The sequence below is a fragment of the Schistocerca nitens genome, chromosome 11, assembly GCF_023898315.1.
Source record: "Schistocerca nitens isolate TAMUIC-IGC-003100 chromosome 11, iqSchNite1.1, whole genome shotgun sequence".
In the NCBI taxonomy this organism is placed as follows: Eukaryota; Metazoa; Arthropoda; class Insecta; order Orthoptera; family Acrididae; genus Schistocerca; species Schistocerca nitens.
Genome location: NC_064624.1, coordinates 44,563,715 through 44,581,548, shown reverse-complemented (window position 1 = coordinate 44,581,548; position 17,834 = coordinate 44,563,715).

Below are 17,834 nucleotides of genomic sequence, written 5' to 3'. Positions count from 1 at the left end.
CAATATCTCGTCACCAGTATAATCACATCTTCAAAGTCAAGAAAACGCTGGCAAGAGTAACGATGTTTCTCTTAAGATACACAACTAGTGGCGTATCGCGTCAGGCAGACTGGCCACAGTATCTAAAAATGTGTATTTGGGTGAGCAACTGGCAGGAAGCACTATGACTCTCTTAAGGTAGCCAATGCCTCGTCACCAACATAATCACATCACCAACTTCAAGAAACCCCTTGCAAAAGTATCTATATGTCCCTTAAGATACACAACTAGTGGCGTATCTCTTCAGGCACACTGGAAACAGTATCTAAAGAATGTGTATTTGGGTGAGCAACTGGCAGGAAGCACTATGACTCTCTTAAGGTAGCCAATGCCTCGTCACCAACATAATCACATCACCAACTTCAAGAAACCCCTTGCAAATGTATCTATATGTCCCTTAAGATACACAACTAGTGGCGTATCTCTTCAGGCACACTGGAAACAGTATCTAAAGAATGTGTATTTGGGTGAGCAACTGGCAGGAAACACTGTGACTCTCTTAGGGTAGCCAATATCTCGTCACCAGTATAATCACATCTTCAAAGTCAAGAAAACGCTGGCAAGAGTAACGATGTTTCTCTTAAGATACACAACTAGTGGCGTATCGCTTCAGGCAGACTGGCCACAGTATCCAAAAATGTGTATTTGTGTGAGCAACTGGCAGGAAGCACTATGACTCTCTTAAGGTAGCCAATGCCTCGTCACCAACATAATCACATCACCAACTTCAAGAAACCCCTTGCAAAAGTATCTATATGTCCCTTAAGATACACAACTAGTGGCGTATCTCTTCAGGCACACTGGAAACAGTGTCTAAAGAATGTGTATTTGGGTGAGCAACTGGCAGGAAGCACTATGACTCTCTTAAGGTAGCCAATGCCTCGTCACCAACATAATCACATCACCAACTTCAAGAAACCCCTTGCAAAAGTATCTATATGTCCCTTAAGATACACAACTAGTGGCGTATCTCTTCAGGCACACTGGAAACAGTATCTAAAGAATGTGTATTTGGGTGAGCAACTGGCAGGAAACACTGTGACTCTCTTAGGGTAGCCAATATCTCGTCACCAGTATAATCACATCTTCAAAGTCAAGAAAACGCTGGCAAGAGTAACGATGTTTCTCTTAAGATACACAACTAGTGGCGTATCGCTTCAGGCAGACTGGCCACAGTATCTAAAAATGTGTATTTGTGTGAGCAACTGGCAGGAAGCACTATGACTCTCTTAAGGTAGCCAATGCCTCGTCACCAACATAATCACATCACCAACTTCAAGAAACCCCTTGCAAATGTATCTATATGTCACTTAAGATACACAACTAGTGGCGTATCTCTTCAGGCACACTGGAAACAGTATCTAAAGAATGTGTATTTGGGTGAGCAACTGGCAGGAAACACTGTGACTCTCTTAGGGTAGCCAATATCTCGTCACCAGTATAATCACATCTTCAAAGTCAAGAAAACGCTGGCAAGAGTAACGATGTTTCTCTTAAGATACACAACTAGTGGCGTATCGCGTCAGGCAGACTGGCCACAGTATCTAAAAATGTGTATTTGGGTGAGCAACTGGCAGGAAGCACTATGACTCTCTTAAGGTAGCCAATGCCTCGTCACCAACATAATCACATCACCAACTTCAAGAAACCCCTTGCAAAAGTATCTATATGTCCCTTAAGATACACAACTAGTGGCGTATCTCTTCAGGCACACTGGAAACAGTATCTAAAGAATGTGTATTTGGGTGAGCAACTGGCAGGAAACACTGTGACTCTCTTAGGGTAGCCAATATCTCGTCACCAGTATAATCACATCTTCAAAGTCAAGAAAACGCTGGCAAGAGTAACGATGTTTCTCTTAAGATACACAACTAGTGGCGTATCGCTTCAGGCAGACTGGCCACAGTATCTAAAAATGTGTATTTGTGTGAGCAACTGGCAGGAAGCACTATGACTCTCTTAAGGTAGCCAATGCCTCGTCACCAACATAATCACATCACCAACTTCAAGAAACCCCTTGCAAAAGTATCTATATGTCCCTTAAGATACACAACTAGTGGCGTATCTCTTCAGGCACACTGGAAACAGTATCTAAAGAATGTGTATTTGGGTGAGCAACTGGCAGGAAGCACTATGACTCTCTTAAGGTAGCCAATGCGTCGTCACCAACATATTCACATCACCAACTTCAAGAAACCCCTTGCAAATGTATCTATATGTCCCTTAAGATACACAACTAGTGGCGTATCTCTTCAGGCACACTGGAAACAGTATCTAAAGAATGTGTATTTGGGTGAGCAACTGGCAGGAAACACTGTGACTCTCTTAGGGTAGCCAATATCTCGTCACCAGTATAATCACATCTTCAAAGTCAAGAAAACGCTGGCAAGACTAATGATGTTTCTCTTAAGATACACAACTAGTGGCGTATCGCTTCAGGCAGACTGGCCACAGTATCTAAAAATGTGTATTTGTGTGAGCAACTGGCAGGAAGCACTATGACTCTCTTAGGGTAGCCAATATCTCGTCACCAGTATAATCACATCTTCAAAGTCAAGAAAACGCTGGCAAGAGTAACGATGTTTCTCTTAAGATACACAACTAGTGGCGTATCGCTTCAGGCAGACTGGCCACAGTATCTAAAAATGTGTATTTGTGTGAGCAACTGGCAGGAAGCACTATGACTCTCTTAAGGTAGCCAATGCCTTGTCACCAACATAATCACATCACCAACTTCAAGAAACCCCTTGCAAGAGTATCTATATGTCCCTTAAGATACACAACTAGTGGCGTATCTCTTCAGGCACCCTGGAAACAGTATCTAAAGAATGTGTATTTGGGTGAGCAAATGGCAGGAAACACTGTGACTCTCTTAGGGTAGCCAATATCTCGTCACCAGTATAATCACATCTTCAAAGTCAAGAAAACGCTGGCAAGAGTAACGATGTTTCTCTTAAGATACACAACTAGTGGCGTATCGCTTCAGGCAGACTGGCCACAGTATCTAAAAATGTGTATTTGGGTGAGCAACTGGCAGGAAGCACTATGACTCTCTTAAGGTAGCCAATGCCTCGTCACCAACATAATCACATCACCAACCTCAAGAAACCCGTTGCAAAAGTATCTATATGTCCCTTAAGATACACAACTAGTGGCGTATCTCTTCAGGCACACTGGAAACAGTATCTAAAGAATGTGTATTTGGGTGAGCAACTGGCAGGAAACACTGTGACTCTCTTAGGGTAGCCAATATCTCGTCACCAGTATAATCACATCTTCAAAGTCAAGAAAACGCTGGCAAGAGTAACGATGTTTCTCTTAAGATACACAACTAGTGGCGTATCGCTTCAGGCAGACTGGCCACAGTATCTAAAAATGTGTATTTGGGCGAGCAACTGGCAGGAACCACTATGACTCTCTTAAGGTAGCCAATAAATCGTCACCAGCAGAATCACATCAGCAACTTCAAGAATGCCCTGGCAAAAGAATCTATATGTCCCTTAAGATACACAACTAGTGGCGTATCTCTTCAGGCACACTGGAAACAGTATCTAAAGAATGTGTATTTGGGTGAGCAACTGGCAGGAAGCACTATGACTCTCTTAAGGTAGCCAATGCCTCGTCACCAACATAATCACATCACCAACTTCAAGAAACCCGTTGCAAAAGTATCTATATGTCCCTTAAGATACACAACTAGTGGCGTATCTCTTCAGGCACACTGCAAACAGTATCTAAAGAATGTGTATTTGGGTGAGCAACTGGCAGGAAACACTGTGACTCTCTTAGGGTAGCCAATATCTCGTCACCAGTATAATCACATCTTCAAAGTCAAGAAAACGCTGGCAAGAGTAACGATGTTTCTCTTAAGATACACAACTAGTGGCGTATCGCTTCAGGCAGACTGGCCACAGTATCTAAAAATGTGTATTTGGGTGAGCAACTGGCAGGAAGGACTATGACTCTCTTAAGGTAGCCAATGCCTCGTCACCAACATAATCACATCACCAACTTCAAGAAACCCCTTGCAAAAGTATCTATATGTCCCTTAAGATACACAACTAGTGGCGTATCTCTTCAGGCACACTGGAAACAGTATCTAAAGAATGTGTATTTGGGTGAGCAACTGGCAGGAAGCACTATGACTCTCTTAAGGTAGCCAATGCCTCGTCACCAACATAATCACATCACCAACTTCAAGAAACCCCTTGCAAATGTATCTATATGTCCCTTAAGATACACAACTAGTGGCGTATCTCTTCAGGCACACTGGAAACAGTATCTAAAGAATGTGTATTTGGGTGAGCAACTGGCAGGAAACACTGTGACTCTCTTAGGGTAGCCAATATCTCGTCACCAGTATAATCACATCTTCAAAGTCAAGAAAACGCTGGCAAGAGTAACGATGTTTCTCTTAAGATACACAACTAGTGGCGTATCGCTTCAGGCAGACTGGCCACAGTATCTAAAAATGTGTATTTGTGTGAGCAACTGGCAGGAAGCACTATGACTCTCTTAAGGTAGCCAATGCCTCGTCACCAACATAATCACATCACCAACTTCAAGAAACCCCTTGCAAAAGTATCTATATGTCCCTTAAGATACACAACTAGTGGCGTATCTCTTCAGGCACACTTGAAACAGTATCTAAAGAATGTGTATTTGGGTGAGCAACTGGCAGGAAGCACTATGACTCTCTTAAGGTAGCCAATGCCTCGTCACCAACATAATCACATCACCAACTTCAAGAAACCCCTTGCAAAAGTATCTATATGTCCCTTAAGATACACAACTAGTGGCGTATCTCTTCAGGCACACTGGAAACAGTATCTAAAGAATGTGTATTTGGGTGAGCAACTGGCAGGAAACACTGTGACTCTCTTAGGGTAGCCAATATCTCGTCACCAGTATAATCACATCTTCAAAGTCAAGAAAACGCTGGCAAGAGTAACGATGTTTCTCTTAAGATACACAACTAGTGGCGTATCGCTTCAGGTAGACTGGCCACAGTATCTAAAAATGTGTATTTGTGTGAGCAACTGGCAGGAAGCACTATGACTCTCTTAAGGTAGCCAATGCCTCGTCACCAACATAATCACATCACCAACTTCAAGAAACCCCTTGCAAATGTATCTATATGTCCCTTAAGATACACAACTAGTGGCGTATCTCTTCAGGCACACTGGAAACAGTATCTAAAGAATGTGTATTTGGGTGAGCAACTGGCAGGAAACACTGTGACTCTCTTAGGGTAGCCAATATCTCGTCACCAGTATAATCACATCTTCAAAGTCAAGAAAACGCTGGCAAGAGTAACGATGTTTCTCTTAAGATACACAACTAGTGGCGTATCGCTTCAGGCAGACTGGCCACAGTATCTAAAAATGTGTATTTGGGTGAGCAACTGGCAGGAAGCACTATGACTCTCTTAAGGTAGCCAATGCCGCGTCACCAACATAATCACATCACCAACTTCAAGAAACCCCTTGCAAAAGTATCTATATGTCCCTTAAGATACACAACTAGTGGCGTATCTCTTCAGGCACACTGGAAACAGTATCTAAAGAATGTGTATTTGGGTGAGCAACTGGCAGGAAACACTGTGACTCTCTTAGGGTAGCCAATATCTCGTCACCAGTATAATCACATCTTCAAAGTCAAGAAAACGCTGGCAAGAGTAACGATGTTTCTCTTAAGATACACAACTAGTGGCGTATCGCGTCAGGCAGACTGGCCACAGTATCTAAACATGTGTATTTGTGTGAGCAACTGGCAGGAAGCACTATGACTCTCTTAAGGTAGCCAATGCCTTGTCACCAACATAATCACATCACCAACTTCAAGAAACCCCTTGCAAGAGTATCTATATGTCCCTTAAGATACACAACTAGTGGCGTATCTCTTCAGGCACACTGGAAACAGTATCTAAAGAATGTGTATTTGGGTGAGCAACTGGCAGGAAACACTGTGACTCTCTTAGGGTATCCAATATCTCGTCACCAGTATAATCACATCTTCAAAGTCAAGAAAACGCTGGCAAGAGTAACGATGTTTCTCTTAAGATACACAACTAGTGGCGTATCGCTTCAGGCAGACTGGCCACAGTATCTAAAAATGTGTATTTGGGTGAGCAACTGGCAGGAAGCACTATCACTCTCTTAAGGTAGCCAATGCCTCGTCACCAACATAATCACATCACCAACTTCAAGAAAGCCCTTGCAAAAGTATCTATATGTCCCTTAAGATACACAACTAGTGGCGTATCTCTTCAGGCACACTGGAAACAGTATCTAAAGAATGTGTATTTGGGTGAGCAACTGGCAGGAAACACTGTGACTCTCTTAGGGTAGCCAATATCTCGTCACCAGTATAATCACATCTACAAAATCACGAAAACGCTGGCAAGAGTAACGATGTTTCTCTTAAGATACACAACTAGTGGCGTATCGCTTCAGGCTGACTGGCCAAAGTATCTAAAAATGTGTATTTGGGTGAGCAACTGGCAGGAAGCACTATGACTCTCTTAAGGTAGCCAATGCCTCGTCACCAACATAATCACATCACCAACTTCAAGAAACCCCTTGCAAATGTGTCTATATGTCCCTTAAGATACACAACTAGTGGCGTATCTCTTCAGGCACACTGGAAACAGTATTTAAAAATGTGTATTTGGGTGAGCAACTGGCAGGAAACACTGTGACTCTCTTAGGGTAGCCAATATCTCGTCACCAGTATAATCACATCTTCAAAGTCAAGAAAACGCTGGCAAGAGTAACGATGTTTCTCTTAAGATACACAACTAGTGGCGTATCGCTTCAGGCAGACTGGCCACAGTATCTAAAAATGTGTATTTGTGTGAGCAACTGGCAGGAAGCACTATGACTCTCTTAAGGTAGCCAATGCCTCGTCACCAACATAATCACATCACCAACTTCAAGAAACCCCTTGCAAGAGTATCTATATGTCCCTTAAGATACACAACTAGTAGCGTATCTCTTCAGGCACACTGGAAACAGTATCTAAAGAATGTGTATTTGGGTGAGCAACTGGCAGGAAACACTGTGACTCTCTTAGGGTAGCCAATATCTCGTCACCAGTATAATCACATCTTCAAAGTCAAGAAAACGCTGGCAAGAGTAACGATGTTTCTCTTAAGATACACAACTAGTGGCGTATCGCTTCAGGCAGACTGGCCACAGTATCTAAAAATGTGTATTTGGGTGAGCAACTGGCAGGAAGCACTATGACTCTCTTAAGGTAGCCAATGCCTCGTCACCAACATAATCACATCACCAACTTCAAGAAACCCCTTGCAAAAGTATCTATATGTCCCTTAAGATACACAACTAGTGGCGTATCTCTTCAGGCACACTGGAAACAGTATCTAAAGAATGTGTATTTGGGTGAGCAACTGGCAGGAAACACTGTGACTCTCTTAGGGTAGCCAATATCTCGTCACCAGTATAATCACATCTTCAAAGTCAAGAAAACGCTGGCAAGAGTAACGATGTTTCTCTTAAGATACACAACTAGTGGCGTATCGCGTCAGGCAGACTGGCCACAGTATCTAAACATGTGTATTTGTGTGAGCAACTGGCAGGAAGCACTATGACTCTCTTAAGGTAGCCAATGCCTTGTCACCAACATAATCACATCACCAACTTCAAGAAACCCCTTGCAAGAGTATCTATATGTCCCTTAAGATACACAACTAGTGGCGTATCTCTTCAGGCACACTGGAAACAGTATCTAAAGAATGTGTATTTGGGTGAGCAACTGGCAGGAAACACTGTGACTCTCTTAGGGTAGCCAATATCTCGTCACCAGTATAATCACATCTTCAAAGTCAAGAAAACGCTGGCAAGAGTAACGATGTTTCTCTTAAGATACACAACTAGTGGCGTATCGCTTCAGGCAGACTGGCCACAGTATCTAAAAATGTGTATTTGGGTGAGCAACTGGCAGGAACCACTATGACTCTCTTAAGGTAGCCAATAAATCGTCACCAGCAGAATCACATCAGCAACTTCAAGAATGCCCTGGCAAAAGAATCTATATGTCCCTTAAGATACACAACTAGTGGCGTATCTCTTCAGGCACACTGGAAACAGTATCTAAAGAATGTGTATTTGGGTGAGCAACTGGCAGGAAGCACTATGACTCTCTTAAGGTAGCCAATGCCTCGTCACCAACATAATCACATCACCAACTTCAAGAAACCCCTTGCAAAAGTATCTATATGTCCCTTAAGATACACAACTAGTGGCGTATCTCTTCAGGCACACTGGAAACAGTATCTAAAGAATGTGTATTTGGGTGAGCAACTGGCAGGAAACACTGTGACTCTCTTAGGGTAGCCAATATCTCGTCACCAGTATAATCACATCTTCAAAGTCAAGAAAACGCTGGCAAGAGTAACGATGTTTCTCTTAAGATACACAACTAGTGGCGTATCGCTTCAGGCAGACTGGCCACAGTATCTAAAAATGTGTATTTGGGTGAGCAACTGGCAGGAAGCACTATGACTCTCTTAAGGTAGCCAATGCCTCGTCACCAACATAATCACATCACCAACTTCAAGAAACCCCTTGCAAAAGTATCTATATGTCCCTTAAGATACACAACTAGTGGCGTATCTCTTCAGGCACACTGGAAACAGTATCTAAAGAATGTGTATTTGGGTGAGCAACTGGCAGGAAGCACTATGACTCTCTTAAGGTAGCCAATGCCTCGTCACCAACATAATCACATCACCAACTTCAAGAAACCCCTTGCAAATGTATCTATATGTCCCTTAAGATACACAACTAGTGGCGTATCTCTTCAGGCACACTGGAAACAGTATCTAAAGAATGTGTATTTGGGTGAGCAACTGGCAGGAAACACTGTGACTCTCTTAGGGTAGCCAATATCTCGTCACCAGTATAATCACATCTTCAAAGTCAAGAAAACGCTGGCAAGAGTAACGATGTTTCTCTTAAGATACACAACTAGTGGCGTATCGCTTCAGGCAGACTGGCCACAGTATCTAAAAATGTGTATTTGGGTGAGCAACTGGCAGGAAGCACTATGACTCTCTTAAGGTAGCCAATGCCTCGTCACCAACATAATCACATCACCAACTTCAAGAAACCCCTTGCAAAAGTATCTATATGTCCCTTAAGATACACAACTAGTGGCGTATCTCTTCAGGCACACTGGAAACAGTATCTAAAGAATGTGTATTTGGGTGAGCAACTGGCAGGAAGCACTATGACTCTCTTAAGGTAGCCTATGCCTCGTCACCAACATAATCACATCACCAACTTCAAGAAACCCCTTGCAAAAGTATCTATATGTCCCTTAAGATACACAACTAGTGGCGTATCTCTTCAGGCACACTGGAAACAGTATCTAAAGAATGTGTATTTGGGTGAGCAACTGGCAGGAAACACTGTGACTCTCTTAGGGTAGCCAATATCTCGTCACCAGTATAATCACATCTTCAAAGTCAAGAAAACGCTGGCAAGAGTAACGATGTTTCTCTTAAGATACACAACTAGTGGCGTATCGCTTCAGGCAGACTGGCCACAGTATCTAAAAATGTGTATTTGTGTGAGCAACTGGCAGGAAGCACTATGACTCTCTTAAGGTAGCCAATGCCTCGTCACCAACATAATCACATCACCAACTTCAAGAAACCCCTTGCAAATGTATCTATATGTCCCTTAAGATACACAACTAGTGGCGTATCTCTTCAGGCACACTGGAAACAGTATCTAAAGAATGTGTATTTGGGTGAGCAACTGGCAGGAAACACTGTGACTCTCTTAGGGTAGCCAATATCTCGTCACCAGTAAAATCACATCTTCAAAGTCAAGAAAACGCTGGCAAGAGTAACGATGTTTCTCTTAAGATACACAACTAGTGGCGTATCGCTTCAGGCAGACTGGCCACAGTATCTAAAAATGTGTATTTGGGTGAGCAACTGGCAGGAAGCACTATGACTCTCTTAAGGTAGCCAATGCCTCGTCACCAACATAATCACATCACCAACTTCAAGAAACCCCTTGCAAAAGTATCTATATGTCCCTTAAGATACACAACTAGTGGCGTATCTCTTCAGGCACACTGGAAACAGTATCTAAAGAATGTGTATTTGGGTGAGCAACTGGCAGGAAACAATGTGACTCTCTTAGGGTAGCCAATATCTCGTCACCAGTATAATCACATCTTCAAAGTCAAGAAAACGCTGGCAAGAGTAACGATGTTTCTCTTAAGATACACAACTAGTGGCGTATCGCGTCAGGCAGACTGGCCACAGTATCTAAACATGTGTATTTGTGTGAGCAACTGGCAGGAAGCACTATGACTCTCTTAAGGTAGCCAATGCCTTGTCACCAACATAATCACATCACCAACTTCAAGAAACCCCTTGCAAGAGTATCTATATGTCCCTTAAGATACACAACTAGTGGCGTATCTCTTCAGGCACACTGGAAACAGTATCTAAAGAATGTGTATTTGGGTGAGCAACTGGCAGGAAACACTGTGACTCTCTTAGGGTAGCCAATATCTCGTCACCAGTATAATCACATCTTCAAAGTCAAGAAAACGCTGGCAAGAGTAACGATGTTTCTCTTAAGATACACAACTAGTGGCGTATCGCTTCAGGCAGACGCCACAGTATCTAAAAATGTGTATTTGGGTGAGCAACTGGCAGGAAGCACTATCACTCTCTTAAGGTAGCCAATGCCTCGTCACCAACATAATCACATCACCAACTTCAAGAAAGCCCTTGCAAAAGTATCTATATGTCCCTTAAGATACACAACTAGTGGCGTATCTCTTCAGGCACACTGGAAACAGTATCTAAAGAATGTGTATTTGGGTGAGCAACTGGCAGGAAACACTGTGACTCTCTTAGGGTAGCCAATATCTCGTCACCAGTATAATCACATCTACAAAATCAAGAAAACGCTGGCAAGAGTAACGATGTTTCTCTTAAGATACACAACTAGTGGCGTATCGCTTCAGGCTGACTGGCCACAGTATCTAAAAATGTGTATTTGGGTGAGCAACTGGCAGGAAGCACTATGACTCTCTTAAGGTAGCCAATGCCTCGTCACCAACATAATCACATCACCAACTTCAAGAAACCCCTTGCAAATGTGTCTATATGTCCCTTAAGATACACAACTAGTGGCGTATCTCTTCAGGCACAATGGAAACAGTATTTAAAAATGTGTATTTGGGTGAGCAACTGGCAGGAAACACTGTGACTCTCTTAGGGTAGCCAATATCTCGTCACCAGTATAATCACATCTTCAAAGTCAAGAAAACGCTGGCAAGAGTAACGATGTTTCTCTTAAGATACACAACTAGTGGCGTATCGCTTCAGGCAGACTGGCCACAGTATCTAAAAATGTGTATTTGTGTGAGCAACTGGCAGGAAGCACTATGACTCTCTTAAGGTAGCCAATGCCTCGTCACCAACATAATCACATCACCAACTTCAAGAAACCCCTTGCAAGAGTATCTATATGTCCCTTAAGATACACAACTAGTGGCGTATCTTTTCAGGCACACTGGAAACAGTATCTAAAGAATGTGTATTTGGGTGAGCAACTGGCAGGAAACACTGTGACTCTCTTAGGGTAGCCAATATCTCGTCACCAGTATAATCACATCTTCAAAGTCAAGAAAACGCTGGCAAGAGTAACGATGTTTCTCTTAAGATACACAACTAGTGGCGTATCGCTTCAGGCAGACTGGCCACAGTATCTAAAAATGTGTATTTGGGTGAGCAACTGGCAGGAAGCACTATGACTCTCTTAAGGTAGCCAATGCCTCGTCACCAACATAATCACATCACCAACTTCAAGAAACCCCTTGCAAAAGTATCTATATGTCCCTTAAGATACACAACTAGTAGCGTATCTCTTCAGGCACACTGGAAACAGTATCTAAAGAATGTGTATTTGGGTGAGCAACTGGCAGGAAACACTGTGACTCTCTTAGGGTAGCCAATATCTCGTCACCAGTATAATCACATCTTCAAAGTCAAGAAAACGCTGGCAAGAGTAACGATGTTTCTCTTAAGATACACAACTAGTGGCGTATCGCTTCAGGCAGACTGGCCACAGTATCTAAAAATGTGTATTTGGGTGAGCAACTGGCAGGAAGCACTATGACTCTCTTAAGGTAGCCAATGCCTCGTCACCAACATAATCACATCACCAACTTCAAGAAACCCCTTGCAAAAGTATCTATATGTCCCTTAAGATACACAACTAGTGGCGTATCTCTTCAGGCACACTGGAAACAGTATCTAAAGAATGTGTATTTGGGTGAGCAACTGGCAGGAAACACTGTGACTCTCTTAGGGTAGCCAATATCTCGTCACCAGTATAATCACATCTTCAAAGTCAAGAAAACGCTGGCAAGAGTAACGATGTTTCTCTTAAGATACACAACTAGTGGCGTATCGCGTCAGGCAGACTGGCCACAGTATCTAAACATGTGTATTTGTGTGAGCAACTGGCAGGAAGCACTATGACTCTCTTAAGGTAGCCAATGCCTTGTCACCAACATAATCACATCACCAACTTCAAGAAACCCCTTGCAAGAGTATCTATATGTCCCTTAAGATACACAACTAGTGGCGTATCTCTTCAGGCACACTGGAAACAGTATCTAAAGAATGTGTATTTGGGTGAGCAACTGGCAGGAAACACTGTGACTCTCTTAGGGTAGCCAATATCTCGTCACCAGTATAATCACATCTTCAAAGTCAAGAAAACGCTGGCAAGAGTAACGATGTTTCTCTTAAGATACACAACTAGTGGCGTATCGCTTCAGGCAGACTGGCCACAGTATCTAAAAATGTGTATTTGGGTGAGCAACTGGCAGGAAGCACTATCACTCTCTTAAGGTAGCCAATGCCTCGTCACCAACATAATCACATCACCAACTTCAAGAAAGCCCTTGCAAAAGTATCTATATGTCCCTTAAGATACACAACTAGTGGTGTATCTCTTCAGGCACACTGGAAACAGTATCTAAAGAATGTGTATTTGGGTGAGCAACTGGCAGGAAACACTGTGACTCTCTTAGGGTAGCCAATATCTCGTCACCAGTATAATCACATCTTCAAAGTCAAGAAAACGCTGGCAAGAGTAACGATGTTTCTCTTAAGATACACAACTAGTGGCGTATCGCTTCAGGCAGACTGGCCACAGTATCTAAAAATGTGTATTTGTGTGAGCAACTGGCAGGAAGCACTATGACTCTCTTAAGGTAGCCAATGCCTCGTCACCAACATAATCACATCACCAACTTCAAGAAACCCGTTGCAAAAGTATCTATATGTCCCTTAAGATACACAACTAGTGGCGTATCTCTTCAGGCACACTGGAAACAGTATCTAAAGAATGTGTATTTGGGTGAGCAACTGGCAGGAAACACTGTGACTCTCTTAGGGTAGCCAATATCTCGTCACCAGTATAATCACATCTTCAAAGTCAAGAAAACGCTGGCAAGAGTAACGATGTTTCTCTTAAGATACACAACTAGTGGCGTATCGCTTCAGGCAGACTGGCCACAGTATCTAAAAATGTGTATTTGGGTGAGCAACTGGCAGGAACCACTATGACTCTCTTAAGGTAGCCAATAAATCGTCACCAGCAGAATCACATCAGCAACTTCAAGAATGCCCTGGCAAAAGAATCTATATGTCCCTTAAGATACACAACTAGTGGCGTATCTCTTCAGGCACACTGGAAACAGTATCTAAAGAATGTGTATTTGGGTGAGCAACTGGCAGGAAGCACTATGACTCTCTTAAGGTAGCCAATGCCTCGTCACCAACATAATCACATCACCAACTTCAAGAAACCCCTTGCAAAAGTATCTATATGTCCCTTAAGATACACAACTAGTGGCGTATCTCTTCAGGCACACTGGAAACAGTATCTAAAGAATGTGTATTTGGGTGAGCAACTGGCAGGAAACACTGTGACTCTCTTAGGGTAGCCAATATCTCGTCACCAGTATAATCACATCTTCAAAGTCAAGAAAACGCTGGCAAGAGTAACGATGTTTCTCTTAAGATACACAACTAGTGGCGTATCGCTTCAGGCAGACTGGCCACAGTATCTAAAAATGTGTATTTGGGTGAGCAACTGGCAGGAAGCACTATGACTCTCTTAAGGTAGCCAATGCCTCGTCACCAACATAATCACATCACCAACTTCAAGAAACCCCTTGCAAAAGTATCTATATGTCCCTTAAGATACACAACTAGTGGCGTATCTCTTCAGGCACACTGGAAACAGTATCTAAAGAATGTGTATTTGGGTGAGCTACTGGCAGGAAACACTGTGACTCTCTTAGGGTAGCCAATATCTCGTCACCAGTATAATCACATCTTCAAAGTCAAGAAAACGCTGGCAAGAGTAACGATGTTTCTCTTAAGATACACAACTAGTGGCGTATCGCTTCAGGCAGACTGGCCACAGTATCTAAAAATGTGTATTTGTGTGAGCAACTGGCAGGAAGCACTATGACTCTCTTAAGGTAGCCAATGCCTCGTCACCAACATAATCACATCACCAACTTCAAGAAACCCCTTGCAAAAGTATCTATATGTCCCTTAAGATACACAACTAGTGGCGTATCTCTTCAGGCACACTGGAAACAGTATCTAAAGAATGTGTATTTGGGTGAGCAACTGGCAGGAAACACTGTGACTCTCTTAGGGTAGCCAATATCTCGTCACCAGTATAATCACATCTTCAAAGTCAAGAAAACGCTGGCAAGAGTAACGATGTTTCTCTTAAGATACACAACTAGTGGCGTATCGCTTCAGGCAGACTGGCCACAGTATCTAAAAATGTGTATTTGGGTGAGCAACTGGCAGGAAGCACTATCACTCTCTTAAGGTAGCCAATGCCTCGTGACCAACATAATCACATCACCAACTTCAAGAAAGCCCTTGCAAAAGTATCTATATGTCCCTTAAGATACACAACTAGTGGCGTATCTCTTCAGGCACACTGGAAACAGTATCTAAAGAATGTGTATTTGGGTGAGCAACTGGCAGGAAACACTGTGACTCTCTTAGGGTAGCCAATATCTCGTCACCAGTATAATCACATCTTCAAAGTCAAGAAAACGCTGGCAAGAGTAACGATGTTTCTCTTAAGATACACAACTAGTGGCGTATCGCTTCAGGCAGACTGGCCACAGTATCTAAAAATGTGTATTTGGGTGAGCAACTGGCAGGAAGCACTATGACTCTCTTAAGGTAGCCAATGCCTCGTCACCAACATAATCTCATCACCAACTTCAAGAAACCCCTTGCAAATGTGTCTATATGTCCCTTAAGATACACAACTAGTGGCGTATCTCTTCAGGCACACTGGAAACAGTGTTTAAAAATGTGTATTTGGGTGAGCAACTGGCAGGAAACACTGTGACTCTCTTAGGGTAGCCAATATCTCGTCACCAGAATGAGATTTTCACTCTGCAGCGGAGTGTGCGCACACTCCGCTGCAGAGTGAAAATCTCATTCTGGAAACATCCCCCAGGCTGTGGCTAAGCCATGTCTCCGCAATATCCTTTCTTTCAGGAGTGCTAGTTCTGCATGGTTCGCAGGAGAACTTCTGTAAAGTTTGGAAGGTAGGAGACGAGGTACTGGCAGAAGTAAAGCTGTGGGTACCGGGCGTGAGTCGTGCTTCGGTAGCTCAGTTGGTAGAGCACTTGCCCGCGAAAGGCAAAGGTCCCGAGTTCGAGTCTCGGTCGGGCACACAGTTTTAATCTGCCAGGAAGTTTCATCTCGTCACCAGTATAATCACATCTTCAAAGTCAAGAAAACGCTGGCAAGAGTAACGATGTTTCTCTTAAGATACACAACTAGTGGCGTATCGCTTCAGGCAGACTGGCCACAGTATCTAAAAATGTGTATTTGTGTGAGCAACTGGCAGGAAGCACTATGACTCTCTTAAGGTAGCCAATGCCTCGTCACCAACATAATCACATCACCAACTTCAAGAAACCCCTTGCAAGAGTATCTATATGTCCCTTAAGATACACAACTAGTGGCGTATCTCTTCAGGCACACTGGAAACAGTATCTAAAGAATGTGTATTTGGGTGAGCAACTGGCAGGAAACACTGTGACTCTCTTAGGGTAGCCAATATCTCGTCACCAGTATAATCACATCTTCAAAGTCAAGAAAACGCTGGCAAGAGTAACGATGTTTCTCTTAAGATACACAACTAGTGGCGTATCGCTTCAGGCAGACTGGCCACAGTATCTAAAAATGTGTATTTGGGTGAGCAACTGGCAGGAAGCACTATGACTCTCTTAAGGTAGACAATGCCTCGTCACCAACATAATCACATCAGCAACTTCAAGAATGCCCTTGCAAAAGTATCTATATGTCCCTTAAGATACACAACTAGTGGCGTATCTCTTCAGGCACACTGGAAACAGTATCTAAAGAATGTGTATTTGGGTGAGCAACTGGCAGGAAACACTGTGACTCTCTTAGGGTAGCCAATATCTCGTCACCAGTATAATCACATCTTCAAAGTCAAGAAAACGCTGGCAAGAGTAACGATGTTTCTCTTAAGATACACAACTAGTGGCGTATCGCTTCAGGCAGACTGGCCACAGTATCTAAAAATGTGTATTTGGGTGAGCAACTGGCAGGAACCACTATGACTCTCTTAAGGTAGCCAATAAATCGTCACCAGCAGAATCACATCAGCAACTTCAAGAAAGCCCTGGCAAAAGAATCTATATGTCCCTTAAGATACACAACTAGTGGCGTATCTCTTCAGGCACACTGGAAACAGTATCTAAAGAATGTGTATTTGGGTGAGCAACTGGCAGGAAGCACTATGACTCTCTTAAGGTAGCCAATGCCTCGTCACCAACATAATCACATCACCAACTTCAAGAAACCCCTTGCAAATGTATCTATATGTCCCTTAAGATACACAACTAGTGGCGTATCTCTTCAGGCACACTGGAAACAGTATCTAAAGAATGTGTATTTGGGTGAGCAACTGGCAGGAAACACTGTGACTCTCTTAGGGTAGCCAATATCTCGTCACCAGTATAATCACATCTTCAAAGTCAAGAAAACGCTGGCAAGAGTAACGATGTTTCTCTTAAGATACACAACTAGTGGCGTATCGCTTCAGGCAGACTGGCCACAGTATCTAAAAATGTGTATTTGGGTGAGCAACTGGCAGGAAGCACTATGACTCTCTTAAGGTAGCCAATGCCTCGTCACCAACATAATCACATCACCAACTTCAAGAAACCCGTTGCAAAAGTATCTATATGTCCCTTAAGATACACAACTAGTGGCGTATCTCTTCAGGCACACTGGAAACAGTATCTAAAGAATGTGTATTTGGGTGAGCAACTGGCAGGAAACACTGTGACTCTCTTAGGGTAGCCAATATCTCGTCACCAGTATAATCACATCTTCAAAGTCAAGAAAACGCTGGCAAGAGTAACGATGTTTCTCTTAAGATACACAACTAGTGGCGTATCGCTTCAGGCAGACTGGCCACAGTATCTAAAAATGTGTATTTGTGTGAGCAACTGGCAGGAAGCACTATGACTCTCTTAAGGTAGCCAATGTCTCGTCACCAACATAATCACATCACCAACTTCAAGAAACCCCTTGCAAAAGTATCTATATGTCCCTTAAGATACACAACTAGTGGCGTATCTCTTCAGGCACACTGGAAACAGTATCTAATGAATGTGTATTTGGGTGAGCAACTGGCAGGAAG